Source organism: Strigops habroptila, chromosome 2 (genome assembly GCF_004027225.2).
Source record: "Strigops habroptila isolate Jane chromosome 2, bStrHab1.2.pri, whole genome shotgun sequence".
In the NCBI taxonomy this organism is placed as follows: Eukaryota; Metazoa; Chordata; class Aves; order Psittaciformes; family Psittacidae; genus Strigops; species Strigops habroptila.
In genome coordinates, this window is record NC_044278.2 from 110,451,322 (window position 1) to 110,467,544 (window position 16,223).

At 36.7% G+C, this 16,223-nt stretch overlaps 1 protein-coding gene across 6 annotated transcripts in view; it reads right to left on the reverse strand.

The window, feature by feature from the left end:
- The window catches only part of CNTN5 (contactin 5), a 642,678-nt gene that overhangs the window by 445,760 nt on the left and 180,695 nt on the right, over nucleotides 1–16,223 (reverse strand). For 5 of the 6 annotated variants that reach the window (XM_030475688.1, XM_030475690.1, XM_030475689.1 and 2 more), the window contains one exon: nucleotides 7,394–7,533. The exons of the other annotated variant lie outside the window; for it this stretch is intronic. The gene's annotated coding sequence lies outside the window, so the exon portion shown is untranslated. The remainder of the gene's footprint in view (nucleotides 1–7,393; nucleotides 7,534–16,223) is intronic. 6 annotated transcript variants of the gene reach the window in all.

Here is a 16,223-nt window from a genome sequence, read left to right on the forward strand (position 1 = left end):
GAGCTGACCTGCCATGAGCAGGAGATTGGATTGGAGACTGCCTAAGGTCCTTTTTCTATCTGAACAATACAATTTTATGAAATTTGCTTTCTATACAGAGCTACTTCATTTTACCAGATTTGGCAGTTATCTGGTTTAGTTCATGTGATAGAAAATCCAGGCAAACATCAGTTACAAGAAGTAATTTTACAGCTGCACAATCAATAAAGCTGAAGCCTATACTTCAAAAAGCCTCTAAACAATCCCATTAAAAGACATGAAAAACAAGGTAAGAGCCAATTATGTGTGACTGCCAAGTTTATTAACATTAACTAACAAGACTGTTGACTTCTAAAATTGCTTGTGTCAGGTGGCAGTGACAAACTTGACAAGACAGTACTTGCAAAATGTCATTAAATATTTTGCAGCTCATTTCTATCAGTACCAAATATTAGATTAAGACAATAACAATGTTCATATGAATTTGAAAGAATTAATTACAAAGCTTCTTTAGAAGCCCCACCACATACATGATTATAAGTATGACAATAGCTTTCATTCTGAGGACTTTAAATAGGAAAAATGCTCCTGCTATAAATAATAAATACCAATAATTATTATAATGACAACAAATAATACTGAGCTTTGGTTCTTCTCATTGTGTCAAAGCAGAAGTAATTATTTTTCCCTGAAACTGCTGATAAAGGAGTTGTGCTGCATATTAGGGATATTTAATGCTTATTTTCAGAGTGTCTCTCTAATACTATATGAGCTTTTAATTTTTGTGTGAGGTTATGGATTTTATTCTATTTTCTTCAAAACATTGCAAAACTCAAAAATATATCCCATTTGCTAAGACATCTTCTCCAGTTTACAGTCCAGAAAACTAATCTTTTAAAGAGGTGTTCTATTTTGTATTTGTACCCTGGAGCCCTTCTAAAAAAATCTGCATGTTATGCAAACAAAACTAGTTTTAAGTCATGTGCATATTTGCAAGACTTGAGATATGGATGTGGATTCAGGTTCGAAAATGTGAGACAAAATCAAAGTGTGTTGACAGCCTCTTTATCTCTCTCTCCTTCTGGTCATGTAAAAGGCAGCATGGTGTAAGCATCCTTATAGCATTTTAGCATTTTTTTTTTCTAGTCTAAGGAGACAAAACAAAACATCAAATATAAACATATGTTTTACAAATACTTCTGAAAACTTGAAATGTATATGAATGTCATACAAAACCAGATACGTGCTTATATAAAGTTAGTTATTCTGAAATGTTGTGCCTGTATTAACCATATAATGAAAATCCTACATGAAACTTAAGCTATTTCAATGGTTTTTTATTATCAATTTAAATCCATAATTTTTCTGTACTGAATAAAAATCATGAAATATATGGGCATCTTCCAAAACTACCTCTAGCTCAGGGATTTCTTCAGCTGGCTATCACCCCAATATCTGAATTACATACAAAATAGTGAGCCATCTTAAAGATTCAGATGCTTATAGCTTTGAACATTTTTATTCACTATCCTTACAAAGTACATATGGCTAACAATGTAAGATTTTTCATGCTCATTCTTTAGGAAAAGATGGGTTGTTGTGTGATATCTTCCCCAACATCCATCTGCCTATATCTATCCCCATTGTGAATGAGCGGCTGCCTTGTGGCTAATCTCAGCCTGGCTGCTGCAATGGGCACAGCTGGACCTGCAACAGCCAAGTTTGAGACTGGGTTTCATATTCACTATGTGGAAAGTAGGCATATTTGGTCTTTATGAAAATTTTAGAGCTGTTTTAACAAACACTGAAACCTGTTTGGACCTCAGTGGCTTGACAGGCCTGACCCATTGCTGCTTTCCTGAAGAGCATGGTGCCTCCCCAAAATCAGACAAGACGGGGTAAGGCCCTACCCAACTTAGTTTTGCAAAAGTAGCTAATAATTCAGCAAGCTGCCACAGCAAGTGGAAGTCTTGCTGTCTTGAAATTTCTCTCACATGTAATATACTGGTTTAACCACAGAATGAAACAAAAAAACAAACCAAACCAAAACAAAAAACAAACCACAACATTTCCTACTGGCTCAACCAATTATGCATCAACTGTACAACCTGTAGATCTGTGACAGGGAAGAGAGAGTAGCAAGGAGAGAACTGAACCTCATAGTTTGCAGTGATTTGTCACTAGTTAGGCTTCGTTGCAATGTCAGACTGAGCCTAACTGTATTAGGAAAAAAGCCCTGTTTTTCTTTAGATCATATTGAGGTTTATAAAAATGGCTTCTTGTAGGGAGAGAGAATTATAGCAGATCTGAAACCTGAATACACGCAATTACTTAAAATTGTATTTCTATTTTCCACATTCTGCTATAACAGAAGGCAGCGAATCACTATTAATGTTAGACATTAGAATCTCATTAGTCTTTAGTGAACTGCAAATGTATATATCACAATTTAATCCATTAAATTCTGTACTCAGAAAATGATACTAATATTTGAATACTTCAGGACTATAGTCTAATAGCACTTCAGACGTTAATCTGAAGACTTTTTTTTTATATTAACATCAAGTCTTAATTTTATAGCATTTTAACATTTGTACATCTATCCAGCAGCAAAGTATAACAGTTCATCACAAAATTAAAATTAAGTGATTTGATATAACATAAAATTGTAGTCTTAGAGTAAACGGTTCAAGGTCTAAACCCTCTGATATTCTAGTTATTTCTACTGCAAATGCATACGAAGGAAAGAGTGGGATCACTATAGCCATTTCGGGCCTGGAAAACATGAATCTTCTCAGTGAGAATACAAGCATGCCCTTTGGTAACAAGATATCAGGCATGTAAGCCCCAAACCTTTCAAATGTTCTTTTTAAATTAGTGTAGTGCAGTTAATCCTACTACTACATGTGACAATTCTCATGATGCCCCAGCCTATGTTGCTCTCCCAACCTTGAGAATGAAGTTGTTACTCATGTGAGGAGAGTCAGCTGCTAGCAAAGCAGCTGCTGAACTGTGACTCTTTACATCCAGCAGGCAAAACTTTTTACATAATGTTGAAATTTGAGCCCTTCACATGTGAGACAGACTTCGAAAGAAACTTTTTCTGATTTCATAGAATCATAGAATAGTTAGGGTTGGAAAGGACCTTAAGATCATCTAGTTCCAAAGTCCCTGTGGGGCAGGGATGCCTCACACTAGACCATGTCACCCAAGGCTCTGTCCAATCTTGTCTTGAACACTTCCAGTGATGGAGCATTTAACACGTCTTTGGGCAACCTGTTCCACTGCCTCACCACCCTCACAGTAAATAACTTCAAATAGATTTGATGACATTTTCCACTTCTAGTATTTCTAGTTCTATAACCTATAATCAAGGGAAAGCTATGCAGGTGACTTTTAGATGCTCAATGCCAGCTTGAACATCAGTCCTAAGTTAGAAAACAAAAACTTTTATACATGGAGAGAGTAACTCAGTCATTGGTGTCTGGTAAGTAAGCTTTGGTAATACTCTTAACCTCATTTTTGCATTGATTTGGAACAAGTATGATGTATCTAGCATTTCTAGAGGAACTTAAATGTAGTTTAAAAAAAAAATAAAATAAAAGATTTCATTTCAAATCTTTCTTAAAGACTCAGGATTAGGAATCAGTTAGAATAAACAGTACACCTTTAAAACTTTAGATCCCCCTAGCTCTTCAAAATTAGGTAGAAGTAATACGAATGAGCAAGGCGTCTCAAAAGCAGAACTCCAGGAAGAATCTCTTTTTTTTATACATATATATATATATTTTTTTTTTTTCTGGTTGGAATGGAGAAACACTGAATATTCAAGTAGCCAAAAGGCAGATTTATATACATTTATTTAATTAAATTCTTAATTAAACACAGGCTCATTTTCTCGTGGCAAAAGCACATGGTGTATCTAATCTCAAGCTTCCTGGTTCTCAGTTACGTTAAAGCTAGAGATACAAACAATTAGGGTAAATTCTAAAATTATCAGTGTCTGAGATTGAATGCCATTATATGCCCAGGTGGTGAGACTTTCTCCTTAGCAATCTCCTAAGCTCATGCAACCCCAAAGAAATCACAATTCCTAGGAAAAAGCTACATTCATCACCTTCAGAGCCACAGCTGTTTCTCTTTTGGCAAGGAGAGAGTTAGTGTGGATAGCTTTAGCTGGCTATGTGCTGAAAAAACAACCTTGTTAGGTTGGGGGAGCTATCCCCATGGAACGTGAATTGGCAGAAGGCCAGAGTCTGCAAGGAAAATTCAAAACAAGCTGCAGCAGAGCAGCAACCCAGATCTGAAGTATCAATTTTCAAAATAATCGAATCATTACTAAACACATGAAGGACTCAGTAATACTTTTTTTTTTTCTTTTCCTTATAATAACCGTAAGAAGTGAATTCAGTAAATACGTTTTTTCATCCATAGTTCTGAGTCAGTGGAATTTCTGGCAGCTACCCAAACAGGTCACCATGAGCAGGATAATGTGGCAATCTGTTATCATTAGCTCTGTTGGAAAGGTTCTGAAGACACTAGAGAGAATTAAATGACCCGGAAAACTCAGTCTATGGAAAAGTCTATTGTACTCATCTCCGTTATTTCCACCTCTACGCATCACTGGAACAGTGGAACAACATGATTTGCAGTGGTGACAAATATAAAGGTCATTTTTCTGTTTTTCTTTTATCCAGCACAAGCCATTTAAGGATTGTTAAATTCCCGCATACCGAAAATTACCAATTCATGTCAGGTCCTTCCAGTCTCTCAGTATGTTAGTGTACTGAAATCTTCATATTTGGAAGACAATGCAAAGTTGTCTTTTTGAAAATCACTGCCACTTTTGTTCCTGTCCATCACTGTTACAACCATCAGAATTCCAAATTGTCTAAACCAACAATACACAACCGCCCTATATAGCCCATTTTAGCAACTGTTTTTCATAACTGGTGAAATTTTTTCCAGCAAAATTTGACAGAAAGACCAGTTCTAAAAGACCTTTTAAATGTAATCACTATGACAAGGTCCACATGGTGAAGATAGATACTATAAAAAGACTGACATTGCCTATTAAAAAAAAATATGCATCAGAGAGATTTCTTTTGTTTATGTAAGTTTTGCCACTGTTGTTCTGCATTTATCTAAGTGATTAACTTAAAATGAAGAATGAGACATGCACCAGCTATTCTAATTTGACAGCTGTGTACAAAAGCATTATTCCTGGAAAATCCAACACAAGAGAAGTTCATAAAAATGAAAGAACAAAAATAGGGGAATTAGCAGAATCTTAGGGAGAGAAAAAAAAAAATTGAGATCTTCTGCATTTTGGGAAAGGAGTGATGAAAGCATTCCTTGACTTCAGAGCTGAGAAAAAATTCAAGGGACTAGGCGGGGGAGCTCAATGTTTTTCCTAAACCTTTTTTATTTCACACTGTGTACTTACTCAGATGTTGAGGGCATGGAGTACCAAAGCTACTGTTTTCAGGGCATATTCGTCACCAGTAAAATAAGCAGCTCCTGCTGAGGCATAAAATTGTGCCAAATCATCTTCCTTCATTATAGATGTTGAGCAAAACACAGCATGATTTGTGGTTCATTGTAAATTTATGTTATGTTTTTACATAGCAATTTATACAAGTGAACACTTTAATATTTATTAGGAATGAACCACATGGATTTAAGAAACAGACACAAGACTCAGTTCTGCTCTATTGCAAGAAAGTATGAAGTTAACATCATGTGCGAAGGTGGGCAGGCCAGAAGTTAGTTTGTAAATGATCCTGGCGTATTTGTCAAAATTGGACCATCAAAAGCCTCCAGTCTAAAGACTAACAGAATTCTGACATAACGTATACACAATTATTCAACCTATAAATAATTATTAATTTGAGCAACAGAAATACATAGAAAGTTAAATTCTCAAACAAAATTACGGCTTAAATTTATCTTTTCTGGTCTTTGCCAAGAAAAAGAAAAGAGTGATTTTTCATTTATAGCTTGGGAAAAAAACTTCCCTCTCCTCTCCTCCTACCAACTCTTGATCCTCAAAGACATTAAAGACATTTCTTAGATGCCACAATACCTGCTTAGCATGCACGCAGAGCCCAAATGCTTTTTTATATAAAGAATATCCTCCAGTACACCTGCTACTCTAATAAGGTTTGTACAGAGAAAACATGTTAAAATTCACCTGCCAATCTTCTCTATGCTTTTAGTGGTTGCAATACATTGTCAAGAGCAGGAAAATAAGTTAAACTGTGTTATATTTAAAATGACACTGTGAATCTACTCACATCAAGTTCATCAGTTCTAATTCACTTATATCTGTTTGGAGGTCACTGTCTGTCTCATTCATTACAATGGCTTGCTTGTTTTCTGATATGATTCTCAATTAGCTGGGTAGGCACATAAAACATCTGACATCCAACAATGAACTATATGCTTCCAAATATGTTTGCACAGCCACACATTACACTTTAGCAAGCTCTTTAAGTTGACCTATTAATAAACCATAGTTTGAGGTTGAGAATAAAGACTCAATTCAGAAATTAATTAGAGGTGTTCTGAACTACATGATCATAAGTCATTTAGCTATTAAATGATGAAGCACACCAGTTAATAGATAACTGCAGATGTTTACTCCATCTTATTTCCATCTGCGGCTGTATTAATGATAAATTTAAAGTGAATATCCATTGTTCATCTGGATAATGAATGTCAGATTCAAATGACTCTTACTTACAGCTGCTATATCACACTAGTTTAGTTTGTATCACAATAGGCTCTTAAGGAGCACACCGCTATTCACATTCATCTGCTTCATTAATACAGATTTGTATTTATTCGAATATTCTAATAAAACATGTACTGAGTTACACAAACTTAATAGTAGTTGGGAACAAACTCTTGACTGCCTAAAAGGGGCATTATCCTTGATCTTTAGTTTTGTCTTCGCAAGAACTTAATTATGATTTCAGATTCCTGTAACAAACCCTCCGTATTCTAGAACTAGACCAAGCCACATTGAAATACCTGGGAGGTTTGAAGCACAATATAGTCAAGAGAGTTTTCCAGAACTAAGAAGACGCTATTAAACATGAGAAAAAGTTTTTTTAAAACCTATTCAGTGCATCCAGGTTAAGAGTATATTGCAATGATTATTTTAAAACATTTACAAGGAGTAGTAAACACTTTCAAGACAGAACCTTCTACAAACCCATGTTGAAAAATGTAACAATATTATCCAGATAAGTAGATTTCTTTTTTCAATCTATGTTCCATTTGTAAGCTTATTCAGGTTAAATTGCTGGCAAGACCTTCTGTGTTTGATTTTAATTTTTTAAACTAATAAATGCAAGCAATAAAGATCATAAACATGTTCCAAAAGCAGTTAAGTTTAAATATGCACTACCTTAACTCTCCTATTCGCTGTACAGAAGTTGTCCTTCAAAACAGAAATGATCTCCACAAACTAGGTCTTGTATGAGTGAAAGCCGATGATACTCAGGAGGTGAACTGAATCAAAATATAAAATAACTCCTTTTCAGTAATCTGTGGGGGGGGGGGGGGGGGGTGGGGGGGGAAGAGAAAAAAGAAGTTACATGTACGTGTAGACCTGTATTTGAAGTTTTAGATCACTCAAACCTCTTCTATGTGGACATCTCTTCATTTGTCTCTCATATTTCATTCCTTGTACATTGCACGACATGCAGTGTTTACTGGCTGTATGAATTAAATCTGAGATACCTGTCTTGTTTCAGAATGGATACAAAATTCAAAAGTGCTTTGCTTTATGCTGGTAGGGGGAGGAAAATGCTATTTCATACAACAACAACAACAACAACAACAACAACAACAACAAAAAAGAAGTAGAAATGAAGAGTTCTTTTTTATCTGCTACCCTATAAAGAAAGGATAGTACTGAGAAGAATGGAAAAGTTACAAGTTTATGTTATTAGTATTTTTTATTTATGTAACTCATCTATAATGGAAAGAATATAATATAATCCGTCGTTTGAATTTAAACAACCTCATAAGCATTTTTGTAAAGATGCTTTCCCATATTATTACTTTTTTAAGGTGACCTTTTCCAGGTGACATTCTGTCCTGGTTTTGGCTGGGATAAAGTTAATTTTCTTCCTAGCAGCTGGTACGATACTGTGTTTTGGATTTAGTATGAGAACAACATTCATAACACTGGCGTTTTAGTAGTGCTTACTCTAAGTCAAGGACTTTAGAGTTTTCCATGCTCTACCAATAAGAAGGAACACAAGAACCTAGGAGGGAGCACAGCCAGGATGGCGATTCTGAACTAGCCGGAGGGATATTCCATAGAACTCATGCTCAGTGTATAAACTGGGGGAAATTCCAATCGCTGCTAAGGGATGGGATGGGCATCGGTCAGCGGGTGCTAAGCAATTGTATTGTGCATCACTTGTCTTTCTCAGGTTTTATTCCACTTCCCCCCAAATCATGATGATGATGCAGCATTATTTTAATTACTAACCTATTCTTATCTCAACCCACTGGGTTTACCTTTTTTCCAATTCTCCTCCTAGGGAGGGGGGAGGGGGCAGACTGAGCAAGTGGCTGCATGATCATAGAATCATAGAATCATAGAATCGTAAGGGTTGGAAAGGACCTTAAGATCATCTAGTTCCAACCCCCCTGCCCTGGGCAGGGACACCTTGCCCTAAACCATGTGGTCCAAGGCTCTGTCCAACCTGGCCTTGAACACTGCCAGGGATGGAGCATCCACAACCTGCCTGGGCAACCCATTCCACTGCTTCACCACCCTCACTGTAAAGAACTTCTTCCTTATATCTAGTCTAAACTTCCCCTGTTTAAGTTTGAACCCATTACCCCTTGTCCTGCCACTACAGTCCCTAAGGAAGAGTCCCTCCCCAGCATCCTTGTAGACCCCCTTCAGATACTGGAAGGCTGCTCTGAGGTCTCCACGCAGCCTTCTCTTCTCCAGGCTGAACAGCCCCAACTCTCTCAGCCTGTCTTCATATGGGAGGTGCTCCAGCCCTCTTATCATCCTCATGGCCCTCCTCTGGACTCACTCCAACAGCTCCATGTCCTTTTTATGTTGAGGACACCAGAACTGTACACAGTACTCCAAGTGAGGTCTCATGAGAATATACCTAGCTGCAAGCTGGTGTTAAACTAAGATATATGTAATTACAATTTTGTTGATTACTTTAGAATCATAGAATTTGTGTTCAAATTACTCATTTGAAATTATAGTAGAGGCATGCATCGCCGTTTAGCTTACTATCCTTAAAAGAACAACATAGGACTTTTTAAAAATAATTATTGTTTGAACTATCCAATCATTAAGTTAAATTGACAACAGAGAAATCACAACACTTTTAGTAAATCTGAACAATTGTTAACATCCCCAATTAGAAAAAAACCCAAACAAACAAACAAAAAAACCCTCCAAACAAAAAAAGTACCACTGTTGTGATGCTATGTGAGCTTCTGGATTAATTAGCTTTCACATGAAGGCTGAAAACCAGTCTTTTTCCTGCAGAAGTCTTTATTAACCTAAAGCAAATACAGTTATATCATCTTAAAGCTTTTCCTTGTTTTTTTCAGTTTTTCTTGTACCCAAGCTATGTTCTCAGATGCTTCTTCCCTTGACTTTCACAATACTTCATTCTGACTGAAGGAGTCACAAGAGTGTCTTTCTGTTCCAAATTACTCCCTAGTTAAGCTATTTTCCTTGGAATCAGTCAGCAGCTGGGAGTACATCTACTAAATAACTTTGGGCCTAGTAAAATCTCAACAATTAAATAAAAGCCAATTAGCTGTCATAGTCAGACCTGTGTATATCATTGCCAGGAAACAGATTAGGTGTCTAAAGTTCGTCTACCAAAGGCACTGTGGTAGAACTAACTACCAATTTCATAGCTGATGCTCTTGAGAATTATGAACAATCTTTCCTCACTGTATTGGCCTTGAAGTGTGAATTAAAGAATTTACCTAAACCTTGCCTTTGGAAAGGCACTGAGTTAGGGATTGGAGACTATTTTTGACTTACACTGCATATTGAAAAAAAAAAAAAAATATATATATCAGTACAAGGGAGAAATACTGATGCTTTTCTCATTAACTTTTCATACATCAGCCTAGTGGAGCCTAAGTGGTATTACAGCTCGATCCCGTGCTGCTTGAATGATGCAAAGCTGCATCTGCAGTCCAGCAACCATACAGATTTGTGAAGCAGAGGAAGGCACACTGCTCACCCTTCTGTCAGAGCTGGCTCACCTTGTAGAAAACAGTGAAATTTTATAAATATTATGAAAAGAAAGACTACAAAAAAAAAAAAACAACCCAAAACAAAACAAAACCCCAGCGATGAAACCACTGTATGGGAAGAGAGACAATTATATCTGACTTCTCACTCCCTTACAGTATTTGTATAGTTTTTAGTCATTAATGAAAATAATCTATGTAAGTAAGTATCCATGCGAGTAAGCCTAAAATACGTGCTTCTTCCAGTCTCTTTGTTATCCAAGTGACCAAGTTGTAAAAATTCATGATCTAATAAACCTTCAAAATTGTATTTCATGGCACACCTTTGGCACCTTTAGTAAAGAATGTCATCCCTCCCTCTTATCTTTCAATCACTTGTTTGTTAGCAACCATTTAGAAACACTTCCTGAAAGGGGTGAACCATTACCCATCTTTGAGAGGAAAAGCTTCAGCTACCTCCTTTGACATAGACACTTCCATAAAACCACTATTTATTTCACTTGATGAAAATACGAGCTTCTCCATTTAGCACCTGAATGTTACAGGCCTCAGCCATTAAGCATCTCATTTACCTATAAGGTAGAAAAGGCACTAGATACTGCTCTGAATGGAATGGATTCTGTAGACCAGTGAATAAGATATTGCCACAACTATTAAAAGGCTGTGGTCTTTGTACTAACTTTGCAAGGCCTCAGAAGACTTGTCAGGTTTTCTTTGTCTGAACTTGTTTTACCTAGTTAAACTTTGTTGTAGCCAGTGGAGCTGCAACAGCAATTTTCAAAATTACCAGGTCCATTTCATTTTGATTTTGCTCATCCTTCTATAGTACAATTTTCATATAGGTAGTAGTAACAAGTAGTTATTCTGTGTATTCTGTATCTAATATTTATGACCGTAACATAATGACATAGCATAGAGGAATATATCCATGGTATGACAAAAGAGACCTTGAAAGAAGGATGTAGTGTAGAGAGGGACAGGCACACAATGATAAGAGAAAGGACACAACTGATGATGGAGACCCAATGGCTATAAACAACCCACTGGTCAGCTAAGGAGGTGCAGACCTGGCAAAATCAGCTTTACAGGCAACAAAGAAAATAAAGAACAGGTATCTAACATACGTAAAGTGCGCCATAAATAGTAAATCCAGATGATGCACCACTTGAAAACCAGTGAACAAACAGAAAGCTATGAGCATGTTGGCAAATATATAAAAATGTCACTGTGTGAGCCTTAGATGAGGAAAAATAAATCATCCATGAGTCCCAGTGAAGGATTCAGGATGCTGAAATCTAGCTGTACCCTCTCCCCACACTGGATCCAGAAGATGCTGGAAAATGAAACTTACCACCATAAAAGTGGTAAATATAAGGAGGTGGTGTATGGAAGTGTCAACTTCTTATGCAATAGTATTATTTTCTTTATTTTCTATTTCTTTTTTCCGTAATAGTAAGAACCAAACTAATGAGAAATCTTCAAGTAGACAGTTAGGATTTAAATGATACTAACAAATTATCAAATTTACATATAAGGTGGGTTTATTTTTTGGCCATAAAAATATCTTGAGCATAAAGAATTCCACTTCCCCACACCACCTTTGGAACTAATTCCTGGTTGTTATTAAGCTGATCAGTCATTTGCCTGAAGGGTTTACAGCCACCTGGGAAAGGAAGACATTGCCCTTAGGAATCATGTTATCCTGTGGTGTTTCTCATATATATATATATGTGTGTGTGTGTGTCTGTGTGTGTGTGTATAATGTTATTTGTTGTAATGCCTTTTTTTTTTTTTTTTTAGTGGAAATTAGAAAGAGATAGATAGAAATTCACTGTTGAAACAATGCCAAATAATTTATCTTAGGTATGATTTGCACTGAAATTTTTTGTTTCCTTGAGTTTCTCTCAAGAGAAACAGAGGTATTTATCCATGAACTGTTTGAGTATGTGTGTGTACAATATAAGCTGTTGCTGTGTGTTCACACATATCCATATGCCTATATATCGATATTTGTTATTTTTAGAGTGATTTAACATGAAGTAACAGGAATAACTCATCTGGGTTTTTTACTAATAATGGTCACAGATTTAATATTAAAAAAAAATCCTTCGTTTTTGAACTACAAATAAATCTGTATTTTTCAGCTTTGATCTGAATGTCAAAAAAATAATTGTGAAAAAAAGTTTGCATGATAACTCAGAAGTACGATGCATTAAAAGGAAAAGCACCATAATTTATTCAAACTTCTTATTAGATAGAAACATCTGCAGATCTCTGAATTCCACAGAAGGTGGGCTAGCCATTAGGTTTCAGAACTGAAAGAAACAGTAAATCACAGCTTTTACTTTTACAGCCCATTACACCTCAAGGTCTAAAACCTTTCTATGGTTATTTGCAAGCCTCAGAGTACTCCTGCTGCAGAGTCTCATACTTCCCAACTTTCTGTAATTAATAGATGCTATACCGTAGACTGAACAGGAAATTAGAGTAGAAGAGAGGTGTAAAATCAGTATCCACAGAAAAGATATTCACACAGGAAGGCTGTGAAGAATAGCTCACTATAGGGCTATGCAGCCTCCCAGTGAACCTCAGACACGACAGGTTACATTCTGATTAATGACTGTTAAAGAATCAGTGAATTTTTGTATGTTAGAAAGGGGAAGCAGTCATAAAGTTATTAAATGCTGGAAGGGCATTGCTGGAGGCAAGGTTGGGGGGGTGGTATAGAGAGGGAATAGGTTTGGGAAGATGTTTGATTGAGACCTGCTATAGTTAGCTAGAAAAAATAGCTCGAGAGATGTATAGATCTTTCTCCCATTTTTGACCTCACATGGGAAAGTTATGTCCTTTTAAAGTTTCAGTCAGTGTAGAAGTGCAATATCCTTCATGTTTCCTTAAAGTATCCTGGCAATTGACTTCCCCTTCTGCATTTATTAAACAAATCTACTACTTCTGATGCAGCATGGTTCAGAAAAATAGCTCACCTGCCTATTCAGTAATTCCACTTTTCTTGCAGTGGCTAAATCAGATCTTCCTCCCACTTCATTTAGCCTCTTCCCTATTATGGCAAATGGGCCCACAGTTTCTAGCTGATTCGAAAAACGTGTCTGGGCAACATCAGCTGTATGGAAGCAGCTTCTCTAAGAAATGTAATGCCCCCTACATTGCACTGGAGGAAACTCCAGGCCTCTTTAGACAGCTGAAGCGAGTCTCACTATCTGTGTCTATACTACAGGCAAGAGGTTCCTGCTGTGCAACCAGGCTACGTGGTGACTGCAAGGCAGACAGCACCATCCTCAGCAAACAGAGTTTCCATTAAAAGCAAAGACAATTTGTTCCTAAATGTCTTTTGGGAGGCCTTGTACTGTAGGTTGCACTGAAGAATATGCTTGCTATAAAAACCACAAGCATTTCCACTGTGTATGTGCATTTCAAGACTGCATTTGAATTCTTAGTGCAATGTTTTCCATTTAGCATCTTTTCTTCTGCTTTTCTGCTTCAGTCTATTTCTGGTACTGTACAGTCTTCACAGGTGAAGATTAAAAAGGGAATATGAGAAGAGACACAGAAGGTAGGTATACAAGAAAATCTCGGAGGCAAAAAACTTGTTCCTCAGGCTCCTTATCAAGTGTAGTGGTCATGACACAGGTTGTCATATTTCAGTCCAAGCCTTTAAAAAAAAAAAAAAAAAGAACCAAAACCCAAAAACCAGCTTAAACATGACTACTCCATGAGTTAGTAATTTCTCCCATTTCACATTATCCTTTAATTTCTGCTTTGAATTTATCCATATAGGAATCTATCATATAACAATGAAACAGAAGCAAGGATTTCTAAGATATATTGGAAATGTGAAAGCATTTCCGTACTTATGTGAAGGGCAATAGTTTTGGTCGGTTCAAGGGAAGCTGAGTCTAATTCCAAGCTTAAATGAAGAAGAAAATGTTTCCACTTAGAAACTAAAAGACAAGTCGTGCAGTGGTGAGAAGTTGTTATTTACAGGCACAACGCAAGCAGGCACAAGGGAATGATATATACCACATAGTGAGTGGCAGGTTATGATCCTCAGAGTGATTTTCAGCCTGTTCACTGTAGTTAATAGACTTGGCCTCTAGGAAAATTTTTACAAGTCTATGAATCTAAGAATTTTTTTTCAAATGTATGCACATGATCTGGAGCTCAATAATTAAAAAAAAAAAAAAAAAAAAAAACTTTATAAATTTTTAGCCTGTTTGTTAGAAAGAAATAGAGACTGTTGCTAGTCAAGTCTTTATATATATAGCAACAAGTGAATTTTTAAATTTAAATGATGCCTTGATATTCACAAGTACTTTTGTATTGTCTGCTGACATACATCTTCCTTCTACAAGCTTCAGAAACAGTAGACATGATCACAGAACAGTCCTTCTTCCTCTCTGCATATAATAACAAAAATAATGGTGACTGTAATATCTGTAACACCTAGTACCAGTCTTGTCTGCAGTGTATCATGATTTTTTCACAATAGAAGTAAATGTCCATTTTCCAGAAGGAAAAGCATGGAGAGATGAACCGGCAGGTGAAAGGTCAACAGCAGCCAATGCCAATAAAGATGAAGGCTATAATAAGCATTTCCAGTAAAGTGTAGACTTCAGTAATGGAAGAATCCAATTGCTTATATGCAGATTTTGAAAGAACAGAATTCTACATCAGGAGATAATTCGTAGCCTTATATATGAAGTTTTGAGGACACACACTCAGCTCTAAAAGAAGGCCATTTGTCCAGTGGGCAGATGTTTGTAGGTGGTATAATATTTAGCTTCTGTTTTCTGTTTCTCTAGCATCAGCAGAGAAGCTTGTAGAAGGTTAGTAACACAGTGTTGTATGCTTTAGTTTGGGATTTTACTCCATATCTTAACTAATGCTATAACTTTATGATGTCAGCAGCCAGAATGGTAGCCTGGTTAAAAAGGGGAAAATCACTAACACAAGAAAACACTTGGCAGTCTGGGAACTGTGAGACTTGGAACTAGGCCTTGGGACCAGAAACATCCTTGAAAATCCTCTTTGAAGTACAGGTGGGGAACCTAGAAGCACATGACATCCTGGGATACCATCATTAAGTGCAAAACCCAAGAAATTGTAATGCAACTTACTGCCTGAAAAAGTGCAAGCAGCCTGGGAATATAGAATTGGGCTGAAAGAACAGAAACATCATCACCTGTTCCAGGTGAAGAACAGAAATTAACAGCACCTATTGACTGCTCAAAGTGGTGGTATCCTATAACCTTTTATGACTCTACAGTATGAAAAGGACGTAACTTTTATCCAAAATGGAGCCTCTCTCCCTGAGAATTTCCTAGGTTGTATGTACTTTTACTTTCCTAAACAAGTTTAACTCCACAGAAACTTTCTATGAGATCTTGGACTCTTTTTGGGGCTGCCTGGCTGACTCCAGCCTCCATGATATGGATCATTTTTAAAGGGAGGCTTTTGTCTGTTACCTTATTGGTCCCTGCTTTGGGCCCACTTTTGGGGTTGGTTCAGTTTGTACTCCCACCTCTGGGATGACTGGGTCCCTTTTAGTTGCTGGTTTGTCTTTCCCTTTGGGATGGTTTGGCCCTTTCCAAAAATCTGTCTAAAATTCACTCGACACTGGTATTATATAATCATGTAAGTAGTCTATCATAAGCGTCTGCTGTTATATTGGTGGCAAGTTGCCTCGCTAATGACAAATTTGTATTAACCTGTAATAGTTATTGTTTGTTACTATATTGATTTTTGCTATTTGATTGGTTGCTGCTGTTATCAACTACTGCCATGCTACTAATTGATACTATACTATTGATTGCTGATAGCGATTTCTAATACCTGGAGACATATATATAAATACACACTTTATTAATCATTTGTATGAAAAGCCTCCATCTTTTTGTGTATTACAGGATCCCACAAACCCATGGTAGCAATCTCTATACACACACAGCCTGGGTAACCCT